This window comes from Paralichthys olivaceus, chromosome 16 (assembly GCF_024713975.1).
Source record: "Paralichthys olivaceus isolate ysfri-2021 chromosome 16, ASM2471397v2, whole genome shotgun sequence".
NCBI lineage: Eukaryota > Metazoa > Chordata > Actinopteri > Pleuronectiformes > Paralichthyidae > Paralichthys > Paralichthys olivaceus.
The window spans coordinates 16,433,848-16,446,342 of record NC_091108.1 but is presented as its reverse complement, the minus strand read 5'-3'; the positions used below and the strand labels follow the sequence as shown (position 1 = coordinate 16,446,342).

Sequence of the window (12,495 nt, the reverse complement as noted above, 5' to 3'; positions counted from 1 at the left end):
AGTTTATGACCTCCGATGTCTTTCCCATCGTCGGAGGAAGGAACAGACTCGTAATCTTGAATTACTTTTTGGTTCAGCTGTCAGTGGCAGGTCAGTATAAAATATTAATAGAGTAAAGTTACATTTGCAACACATTTGCATTATTATTTAATAAATCAAAAGAGTAAATAATTGTCCACCAAACACATTGAAATCAAGGAAAACCCGGAGGTCAAAATGCCTTTATTTTTGTATCCCTCAAATTCTCTTTAAGTTCAGGACTGTACTGCTGTGTGTGTACTGCTGTGTGTGTGCTGCTGTGTGTGTGCTGCTGTGTGTGTGCTGCTGTGTGTGTGCTGCTGTGTGTGTGCTGCTGTGTGTGTGCTGCTGTGTGTGTGCTGCTGTGTGTGTGTGCTGCTGTGTGTGTGCTGCTGTGTGTGTACTGCTGTGGTCAGCAAGATCCAGCTGATCACATCGGACACTTTTCCTGTTACTATTGTTAAATCATTGTAAACAAACCACAGAATTTTACGTCATATAGTGTAGCGACAATATGCATTAACTCTTGCCACCAATGACATAAGAGGGCTGATTTACAGCTTGTATAGATTAACCAAGAACTCGTCATCATATGGTGTGAACATGACATGCAAGAATATATATTATTCGAGTAAAAGTTGGCATTGATAACTTACCTTTTGTTTATGTTCAGGACGCCACTGCTGTGCTCAGCAAGGTCAACTGAAAAACATAAGCACATAGAAGACACATTTCAAGTCACGATGGATTTTCAATGACACTTAGCGATCATGTATTGTTATTGACTGAATAGGCTTTGACAAATAATATTTGTTATTTTACAGGACAAAATATTGAAACCAACAAAAGGGGGTTGTTATAATAACTGTATTTGTTTAGCACTTATGTAAACAAGGTTAGTGCTTCACACAAAAGTCCAAGGCATAATAAAGAATGGATTTTGATAAAAGGTACTGTGTTCAATCCAATTTTAAGAGCCAAATCATAACATAAGTATATAGAAACCCAACAGTTCCCACAAGTTATATACCCTCTTCTGTGAGAAAACATTTTCTGAAGCACGCTGGAGGATTTTTCCAGCGTCCAGAGCTACAAGCTTTCCATGTCTTCTTGAATGTCAGTCGCCCCAAACATAAAGCTGTCTTCAGATTAAAACTAGAAGAGCTTATTACATTTTTAGATCTACCAAGAATGTGAAAGTTTCTCAATAGTATTGGTAAAAGGTTTCACAAATGTTCCACTTGTTAATGTGAGGTTATCAGTATAGTAAGTGAATGACTTTGGTCTCATATATGTGTGAGAGGAAATTGACATTTGTCTGGAATGTGTAAAACCTTTTCAGTCGAGCATGTGAAAGGTTTCACTGCTACAGCTTTTAACTTGTTTGTATGTATGTTGCAGTTGTGCATGTAAAAGCTTTTCACTTTGGTCGTGTGCACAAAAACTCGGAATAATGTCCCTGACGGCACCTCATATTTAGATCTCTGCTGCATCCTGTGCAGCAGTTGCAAGTTACCGTGCCGTTCGTGACCTGTTTTGTAAAAGGTGCAGTCATGTCTGAATGAAAGATGAAACATTGTAAAAGTCACCTTTGTCTGAGTGACAAGAAGCCATCACTTAAATAAATGTATGAAGCCAACAACGTTACGTATCCCATGTCCGACAAGGGCTGTACTGAGAATAATAGTAAGCTGGTAAAACCTCACATGCACTGGATGCTAAATATGTGTTTCTGGTCAGAGTTAGATCGATAATTTTGTTTACTGTGAGAGTACATGAAGAGGCCATATATCATACATATAAATGGTTGATATTGCAGAGGTGAGTTATTACAGAAAAGCTCTTCATGTATCTAATATTCGTATAAGATACATATATCTATGTATTGTTTGTTTATCTGTGTAATCGTGTGTTTAAATTTTGGAGCAGATCAGCCAAGGGTCAAGGTCACGGACAAGAAAAATATGATCAATAAAACATGTTTATATCTGAAAATAAGAGAAATTAGAGTTAGAGAAATATTCTACATCTTATATTAATCAGAAAATGATTCCCTATGACTTTATATGATAAGTGCTGGAGTCATATAAAGAGGTCATAAAGTTGTCAGATTCAAAAGGAGCATTTTTCGAAGTATCACTACATCTGATCGGACTACAGACAAGACCTGAAGCTGCACCTCCCCTCTGATGTGTGTATTTTATTATGGTACATGAACAATATGATGATTTAATTGGTATGTCACATTTTTGTAAATACATTTAATTTGGGGAATTATTTCATTTGTTTACCAGGAAATGATTCTTATTGTATGTCAATTCCCTACGATGGTATCGTTCACTTACGTATGGTCTTATATCACAGTAAAACAACAGTACAACCTCACTGCTGTGAAGCCGTGTTGTGGGACTCACCTTGTCATATTTGTATTTAATCAGTATTATGTTTTTCTTTGGCATGGAAATTAACAAGCTCAGGATTACTTCAGAGACAAATTAATTCCACTACATACAAGGATCACAACACACAGAGTATAACTCGATGTTTTTCTTCTTTATAACAGTATTAGCCGGTTCAGGCGCACCATGACCATGAACCTTAATCTCAACCAATTTTCTAGAACAAACACAATGTCACCGCCCACGAATGCAAATCCTCCTATCAACATCATCTGAAAATTTCATTAAACCCCCCCTGGCTGTACCCCTACCTGTCTTCACTAATGGCATGTCACATGTATAATGCATAAAATTATAGATTTTGTAATGCAGATCCACCTGTGTGATAAAACAGAGGGGGAACTCTAAATACTCTCCAGCATGCATTTCAATTTCAAAGTGGATACACTTGCATAGAAGCACCTGATCAAACATGTCAAATTGAACCATGCATCAGTAACAGTGGAGCCGTGGTGGTGCCATGGGGCAATCCAGGCTCCCCTCCCCATCACTTCGTCCTCAGCATTGATTTGATGTGAGCTTGGACCATCTGTCCTGCGTTAATTGCACATGTGCTGCTATGTGGCCTTGCTGGGTTGCACTACAGAGGGAGCCATAATAAAAGTCTGTGTTTATTCTCCCAGCAGGCAGTCCCCTATGGTTTTCTCAACAACGGGTGAATGTACGTGGTTCATTTAGTCCCAAAAACAGTTGGTCACCCGTCAAGCAGGAGCATGAAATTCAATGAGAGATCCAAATTTGAAACAGGAGAATAAAAATACAATTGTCATTCACATTTTAGCTGTTGCATGTAAGGCAGATGTTCAGTATTAATCATGTGCATAATCAATCAGAAAGGGACCTGTTCTCACCCTCCTTTAAAAAGTGTGTGTGTCGACCATCTAAATGCGTCGCTCACATTTTATATGCAGTTTATGTGCAGCTCTGTGGTAGAGCCGGATTTGGACTTTGTGAATAATAATAAGTGGCTAAAGGGAAGATTTAGTCAAAGTGCATTCATCTCACTGGCTCTGCTGTGGGTGACATCGCTTTCCCCTCTCCTGCTCCCGGTCTCTTTTCCTCTCCCGTGAACGGGCGCTCATTGAAAACAACAGAGCCATCCCCCATTGACTTTAATATTGAATGGTCGAGATGAGGGAACCCAGGCCAACAGTGAGGAGAAGATATTTTGATGTTGAATGATCAGGGACGATCCCGGAGCAGCCGAGCAGAGAGGAAGGAGGTGAAGCCGGGTGGGCTGAAGTGAGAGAGGGAGAGAGGGAGAGAGGGAGAGAGGAGAGAGAGAGAGAGAGAGAGAGAGAGAGAGAGAGAGAGAGAGAGAGAGAGAGAGAGAGTGAAAGAGAGAGAGAGGGAGAAAGAGAGGAGAAAGAGAGAGGGAGAGACAGAGAGAGAGAGAGAGACAGATTAAGGGAGAGAGGGAGGGAGACAGAGCGAAAGAGATAGAAAGAGAGAGAGAGAGAGAGGGAGAGAGGAGAGGGAGAGAGACAGAAAGAGAGAGGGGGGGGAATAGTGCAACAAGACAGTGCAAGACAGGAAATCAAAAGAGAGAGAAGGGGAAAGATAGAGAGAAGTAAAAGTGCAAAAAGGAGAGCAAAGGAGTGAAAATAAGACAAGAGAGGGTGAGAATGAAAGAGCAACGTAAGAAGAGGGAAAGCCTGTGATCGTGTCTCCACAGTGAGAAAAGGAACAAGGCCGTTCTGATGGAGCAGGGGAATTGGAAAACATAGAACAGCCATTTCCCTGTCTTGACAGGTGTCATGTTGAGTTCCACAGTGCATGATGTCGGCTTTCTGACACACTTATATAGACGTTCAGCTGCAGTCAAATGCAAATGCTTCGCTGCATTGTACCCAGTATGTGGGGTAATTATAGGCATTGTATAGTAAAGACTGCATATTTTTATCCTGTCTGAGCTGAAGGTGATGATTAGTCATCCCATCCTGCAGACAGAAATAATGTCAAGATGATTTTTATGCTTAGTGTAATTAGTTTTTATCATTGAAATAGAGACAATGCATCTTTTAGGAAAATTGGTGGAAGCTAACCAGCTAAGTATGAGCACAGGAACAATGTATTGTAAGTTGTGATACAAAAGGAACTCGCCATCGAGTCCAGGTCCACAGAGTGACGCCAAAGTGGAATTGCTTCAAAACTGTATCTCTATGACCGTGGTCTATGAGAAAAGGACTTCTCACTTGATTCATAACCTCAGTAAACATTTTCATACAGAGCGTAGGGTTTCTACAAAAATGCCAAACTTGAGGCTTCAAAATGTCACTTTGACCAAAGCCACATCTAATTGAAAATCACATTTCCGGGAAAGTTTTTTTGCTTTGTAATAATCAGACAGCTGGCCTGCAAACTGATATTCATTTAGCTGAATGTTGGTTTGGCACAAGAAAACATGTGTCCTCCTTTGTAAAGATGGAATTCTCAGAACTAGAAATGGGCAAACATAACGGATACGTTCATTTACACTTGCTTTCGTGTTTGTTTCCAACCAGCCTCCTGAGGCTGAATCACTCAATATCAGTTTGATTGGCTGTATAAAAACAAATGTGTCATCTGCGTAGATGGAGAATCGATTGCTTGCCTGATCCCTGTGCTAGCAGTACCCCTGCTATTTTGATGGAGTGACCTCAATGATAGCGTCAACCATTACCTGTTCATTTGTATTAGCATTACAAGCATCGTGAGCTGACAGATGGAAGTTGATGCATCCTGAGAGTCATGCCGATAAAGGGATGATCCACAATTGCAAAACATCTATCGTCCTGCCAACTTAGAGCCAACGCTGAACAGTAAAGTCGGCCATATGATGAAATCCGATGTTGCGACATGTCGGCTTCTGTCTGTGAGCTGCAAAATCTGCTCACACTCACGTGAGTTTGTCTTGCCAGCTGTTTAAGGGCTGCAACCATTAAGCTGATAAAACGTAGAGCACAGGTCATGTTTCAATGAGCAGAGGTAAAGAAAAAATATTGCCGTTTCATTTCAGTCACATTAGAGCATTCACTGTGACCCATCTGTTTAATGTTAAAAAGCACAGGGGGGAAACCTGTCTCATGGAGCCGTGCAGTCCTTCCTGTGCCTGTCTGACAACACAGCCTGCAACACCATGTCTGTTTCCACAGCAGGAGCAGCGGAGGATGCTGGGCACCTCTCCTGAGAAACAATTAGCCGTGAACTTCAGAGGAGAACAATGATAAGCATGTGTGCACGGATATGGGGGGGGACCTCAGTCCTCTTACTGTTACACTATTGATCCCTTACATAATAAACTGCTGAATTACATAACATTGTGTTCATGCAGGATACCCCACCCCCGCTGCTGCCCCATTTATCCAATTCACACACACACACACACACACACACACACACACACACACACACACACACACACACACACACACACACACACACACACACACACACACACACACACACACACACTATATCGCTCTCTGCTGCTCTTTTCATTTTATTTTTCTCTCCTTCACAGCAGTAACCTCATTTGGACCACTGGGTTAATTAAAGGGTCCACAAACCAGAGTATAAGCGGCCATATGCTCCCGCCAACAGAAACTCCAGTGTCACAACCTGGAGGATGAGACATACTGAACTAAAAAAACATAACTGCCTTCTGCTCACCTCGTCCAATGTCATTAAACCCCTTCAATCTCCTCTAACGATAACTATTTAATGTTCATCATATTGGGATTTTATGAAGTGCAAAAATAGCTGTACTACTCTGCATCCCACTTAAAACAAAAATAATTACGAGTGCATGTATTTCATGGAATAGCACCAAAAAAAAATATATTGAGTCGAGAATTTGAGTTTAAAATGTAAAAAAAAAATATATAAATATGTCTTACAGGCAAGGAAGCAAATATGAGAAATAGGAAATTAAAGATTACAAAAAGCCGTCCTGCAGTACAAGAAGGGATTTAGAACATGATCCTGACTCTGGCAGACTGTCCTCCTCAGGCAAAGCAGCCCACAGGGGCCCTGACGGCAACAGCACCGGTCACCTTTAATTTTTAGTCCTGATTAAGGAAGAGCAAGGAAACGTAGAGCCTAGACTTGGAGAGAGCTCACAGGCTCATAAGAGACCAAAAAAAGCCTGAGCAATAGAAACCAGGTCACGCCAAGCCCCAAAGTAACAGACAGAATCTTTCAAATGTGGCCAATAGTGTCAAGGTGCATAGAATGAGAAACGTTCAAAAGCTGTGATATGTTTTAGCTGTGAAAAAGAAATTGTCTTTCTTGTTTCTGATTTTCTGATTTCTTACTGGTTTGAAATCCAGATTTAAAGGCATGAATGTGTTGACCTACACATTATGTTAAAACAGTTATTATCTATCCACTAATTACTGTGTTACTAGCTTACAACAGTCTCGTTTTCCTTTTTTAAAGCTAAAATTGACATAATACAGAGTTTTTCAATTTTATCCTTTGCCAGGGACCTCCTACAAGATGGAAAATATTCTGGGGACCCCTCACTCATGTCCCTTGGATGACTTTGACAAAGTCTATTTTTTACATAAACAGCACAAGAGAAATATCTCGCTCCCTTGTTTTCTATGTTTGTTCTCGAGGTTCATCATGCTCTCATCCATGTCTGAATGCAATCTGTGAAGATACATTAGAATGTATTGTGTTCTATTCTTTGTGCATGTTGGGGGGAGCTCTCTACACAGTCACATTATGGAGACCTTTGTTTTCAGGTTAGGTTAAGGGTTAGTTAGGTACTGTTTAAGTTAGTGTTAGTCTTACCTCAGCTTCCATCTCTCTCTGTCTTCACCATCTTAATCTGACTGGGTTCTTCTTTTGGCGAGTTGAGATTCTGTATTTTTGCTGGTGTTGCCCCGTCCCAAATTTTCACTACCTGGAGAAAGCAACAAAATAACAAGCGTCATCCACTTTCTGTTTTTCTTCCCTTGATATCAAATCTTAATTTTTGCAGGGACCTTCACCTGTTGGCAGAGAGAAATACAAAATGAAAGTAGCTTCAGGGAACCCATCTAAAAGACACATGGTGTCATTGTCATTAAAAAAAATCAACATTTAAAGGTTTAGTGTGTAAAATTTAGAAACATCTAGTGGTGAAGTCGCATGTTGCAGCTGAATACCCCCCCCAAACATCTGGGAGAACCTGTGATAGCTTTCGGTTGTTCTAAAATTACAAAAGGTGTTAAGGTGTTTAGCCTGTCCAGTCTTTACTACTGTGAAAAACATGGCTGCCTCTGTCGAGAGGACCCACTTCTGATGCAAATATAAAATAATTAAATGTAAAGGACCCATTCAAGGGTAAGGAAAACAACAATATAGATGATTACGCACTAGTGAAAACATAACTATGATTATTTTATATTAAATTTATGCCAATAGATCCCTTTACCTAAATCTTAATTTAATTAATAAAGATTAAAAATTAAAGAAACACTTTAAAAGTTTAAAATAATAGATTAAAATCACCAATGTACCTACAAGGATGAGTCTTGAAGAAAAGTGTTAAATGATTGTAATAATAATATCTAAAGAAATGTGGCTGGTATGATTTTCAAGTAGCTCCAGCTCTAATACATATATTTAGGTGTATATTTTTATAATATGTCAGGACCTTCTCCCAACCTATTTAACACACTGTCAGCAGTGAGCACCACCCTATCACTGCTCCGCTGGGGACTCATTGTGCAGTCGAGACTCAGGAGAAAATAAATAGAATCAAAATGAAGGGCAAATAAAGAGATGCCGTCTTTTCTCTTACATGTGCAACTCATGTAATGAGGGTATTAGTGCCCTGGGCTACTCCACTGCACAGACAGGAAAAATAATTTAATTCATGAGGGTTGGGAGGAGTGGTAGCTTTCCATATCAAAGAGGATTGGGAGCATTTTGTTTGAGAGGCACATTTTTAAATTCTACAAATTCAATATTCTCTTTTTGATTAAAATTCTGAGCGTCTGCCCGGCCTCTTCACCCGACTGGTGTGTTGAGGGTGTTTTTAGACAAAAGGTAGCGCACTGGATTGAGCTCCTTGAGGCAAATGCCAGCTTGGAGTGTAGTGTTCAGTGCAGCAGAAATCTTTTAGGGGGTGAAGTGAGCAAAAAAAAAAAACTTCAGACAGCAAATCCCAAAAGGCAAAGTGATGTTCATGATCCATGTCGAGCTGAGAGGCGCAGCAGGGTCCGACAAGGGGCTAGTGTTTTAAGTTTGATCCTCTCTGTCTCATGACTCCGGCTGCATCAGTCTTAGCGTGGCAGCGCTCACTCCTCTGCAGGATTTCCACTCACCAGAGCAAACGTCTATCAGATCAGACACATTAAGACGCTAATTGTCCCCCTTGGGTTGGACTGTTCATTATCTGAGCCAGTGCACAGGACTCAGTGAAGCAGGAGCAGAAATAGAGGCCATAGCAGGCTGACACATACAAGCATGGTCAGTGGCTCTGTAAACCACAAACAGGCATCAGTGCAGACAGCCTGTGGTTGTACCGAACTTCCAAGCTGTGCGTTATTTCCCTCTGTAAACAAGAAGTCCCTCTGTGAAACTGTCGGCTGCAGTGCTGCAATTACTGGCTACAGTTTGGAGTTTTCTATCCAGAGTACATAACCTGCTAGCGACAATGTTCTGTTTCACTTTTGTCTGTCGCCTGAAATGATGCATTTTGCAAAAGGCTCAGATGAAAAAGCTCTTTCACCCAGAGGAAAGCCAATGTTTGCAATGTGAGGCGTATTGTTAGCATTACACCACGCGCATTAGTCCGTATTATCCAGCAACTGGAATTCTTTGAAAAGAGTAACACCTTTTATTCATGGCGAGAAAAAAAAACCTTTCCTACGCCTGTAGCAGCAGCGGGAGCCATGCTGGAGCCCGTCCAAGTAGAGGACGCACTGGCAGGTGAACGTTTAATGCCATTCACTCCTCCCCAGTGGGAACACAACAACGAACCCCATCCCCTTTGAGCTCCAACAAATAACTTTCCCCCTACTTAGCCAACGTGTGTCTTTATTTCCTCACACAATTGAGTCATGATGGGATTATCCATTGTGTGTACAGCTGCAGTCACAGGATTAGGGATGACTGGGGATGATGGCAAAGAAAACGCCATTCTAACCAAACGCACAATGCCAGACACAGGCTCTGCAGATGCCAGCATGGAAAGCTGCTCCAAACACCTGAGATACGCTGAGTGTTATCCACAGATATGAAAATATTATGTGTTTCTAAGAAAGATATAGAACATGTTCTAATACAAGGCGAGGGAGATTATAATAAATCATTTCTCAGTGTGGCTGTATCATGTTCCAGGTATTCTACATATCTGAGTCACACGTTCTCCTGTGTTTTGCAGCTTGAGTGAGAACACATAATGTTTTGGCATCACAACCTGTCAGGCTTCTCCTCACTCCTTTGTGACAACAATCGCACACAATGCGAGTGCATGTACGCCTGTGTGCGCCAGCAGAGGAGGTATAAGCAGCGACTGTCAGAAGTGACACGTGATGACTGGGTTTTGCAAGACACACCATTATGATGGTTCTCACACCTCCGGCAAGCATGTACGTGTGTGTGTGTGTGTGTGTGTGTGTGTGTGTGTGTGTGTGTGTGTGTGTGTGTGTGAGAGAGAGAGAGAGAGGGAGCCATGATAACAGGGTGCACCTCACATTAACATCAGTCTTGTACAACAGAGCTGCACATCTCTTCAGGCAGATGGGCCTTGTATGAGTGAAGCAGCACAGCCGGCGTCATGGGAACGACGTCTGGCACCGCTGTTATTACACCTCACTACAAACTGGTAATTTAGTGTAATTCTAGTCAGTGTCACAACAATGGCAATGTGCATTTGAAAAGCTGTTATGTTTTTTACAGGCATCGAGCGAGTGGATGAGCCCATGCAGACGCCAGGCATTTCGGATGATATGCTGGACCCCTGGGAGCCCGAACCACGCTGAGAGGCAGAGACGTAAGATGTGGTCTGCGGGCGGCAGGGTGATCAGCGGTCCCACGGCAGCACAACACTGTCATCGGTGTGCGTCTGGACAGTGTTAGGGGGTGGGGCCGCTGAGGGAGACCCAGTAGATGGGAAGAGGATTGAGAGTCACTCATCATCACACATGAGCCCACATCATCCCCCTCCTCCATTACAATCAACAACACCCACACTACTAAGAACACGTTCGTAACACACACACACACACACACACACACACACACACACACACACACACACACACACACACACACACACACACACACACACACACACACACACACACACACACACACACACACACACACACGTGACAGCACATGAAAGGAGTAGCCCCTACACCGTGTCAGAGGAGCTTGTCCGTAATGGGCGAAAGCAGTGAATCAAGCACTTATCCAGAGCAGCCGTCCTCTATAATACAGTACTCACAGTTCGAGCAGAAATTCAGAGAAAGTGGTTAAAAGCTTATGCAAATTGTCATGTTTCAGTGTCTACATCCTGATGCAGGCTATCTGCCACTGACGGATCACAGTGTGCACCAGTCTACGATCTGGATATCTCATATACAATAGAAAATGCCTGTTCTCTCCAGGCTCTGACTGGGTTAGTTGATTATTTGTTTTTAGCAGAAGACTGTATGCCAATAGACTGTAAGAACAATCCTGTGCTGCAAAAACTGAGTATAGCCACATCTAACCTGCCTGCAGTACAGCGGCTGAGTGATACAGCTTATCCTCCACGCAGATAAAAAGCTTTGGCGTGCAATTACTAAATTAGTCGCAAAATTAATTTCAACCCAGTGAACTGACACAGAAACGCACTGAACAGCTAATCTGGGAGAAGGAGGGCAAAGAATCCTCTGGAATTTAAAGTTTAATGGATTAATGATGTCAAAGCTCTCAAGTGGATAGGACTGTAGTACAAAGTAACTCTGGAGGAATTAAATTGCTTCAGGGGAATGTCAGACAGGAAGCCCAAAGTGTCGGCCGACTTGTGGATGTGCAGTGTAAACTACCCATGATGCATCAGAGTTATTGTTGTATGTCTTTCTTTCCTCTTGCCTTGTTTCCCCTCCCATGTAGGGTTTGTGAATGGTTGTATGAGTCAGCTCTTCTTCAAATACAACATAGCACATTGTTGTCTAAAAGCCCACTCAGGGACACAGTATCATGTTAGGACACCCACACCCACGACATCGCTGATCAGTCAGCAGTGATTAGTCATAGCCGTAGAGCTGAAATGCAAAATAAATCTTAGGCCTATTTCTGATTGGCCCCCCGACATGGGAAGATTAACACAGTATTTTAATGAACTTGGAAATAAAGTCTGAATTAATCCTTTTGGCAGGAAAAAGTTTGCTGGAGAGCTACTGTCTGCAAACACAGTTAATATGTCAACTTTAGCATAAAGACTCTGTTATGTAAGACCAAAGGGTTGGACAAAATAGTGGCCGACTGCGTGGGCCAAAAGACTTAAGGTCTCTGTAGGAAAAAAACACACTTACACACAAACTGGACTGTACATATACAGAGAATTACATGCTCAGATATGAGACCGTGTGTTTTGAGAAAAAAAGGGACTCCAGAGACAGAATTAAGTTTATATATTGGTTTTTTTCTGTTAATTTTTTCACTTGTGTGTATGATCATTTCTCTTTTTTTATTTGGATGTTCGAAATAAAAAAAAATTAAAAGGTTGATCAAAAGGCCTGGATTTGGACTTCAGCTGAGAGCTTTTATTGGCTGTAGAGCTGACAGTGCAGAGACATGCTAGAGGCTTATGCCACATCAACATCATATGGGATGGATGGTAGAAATAAGAAAGATTCTAGTTCACCGAAAAATGAAAATTCACCCATTATCTACTCACCACTATGCCGATGGAGGGGTGGGTGAAGTGTTTGAGTCCACAAAACACTTTTGGAGTTTCAGGGGTAAACAGCGTTGCAGCCAAATCCAATACAAATGAAGTAAATGGGTCTTCAAGGGTAAAAAAAAATAACAGAAAATAAACATTAAA

The 12,495-nt window shown here is 41.7% G+C and overlaps 1 long non-coding RNA gene across 1 annotated transcript; it reads right to left on the bottom strand.

Annotated features, from left to right (window-relative positions):
- Nucleotides 1-601: 601 nt before the first annotated feature.
- LOC138405052 (uncharacterized) lies at nt 602-12,495 on the bottom strand. Its single transcript, XR_011238710.1, has 3 exons — nt 12,346-12,495; nt 7,257-7,368; nt 602-720 (listed from the first exon to the last, which is right to left on the bottom strand). It is a non-coding gene; the product is annotated as an uncharacterized lncRNA (long non-coding RNA).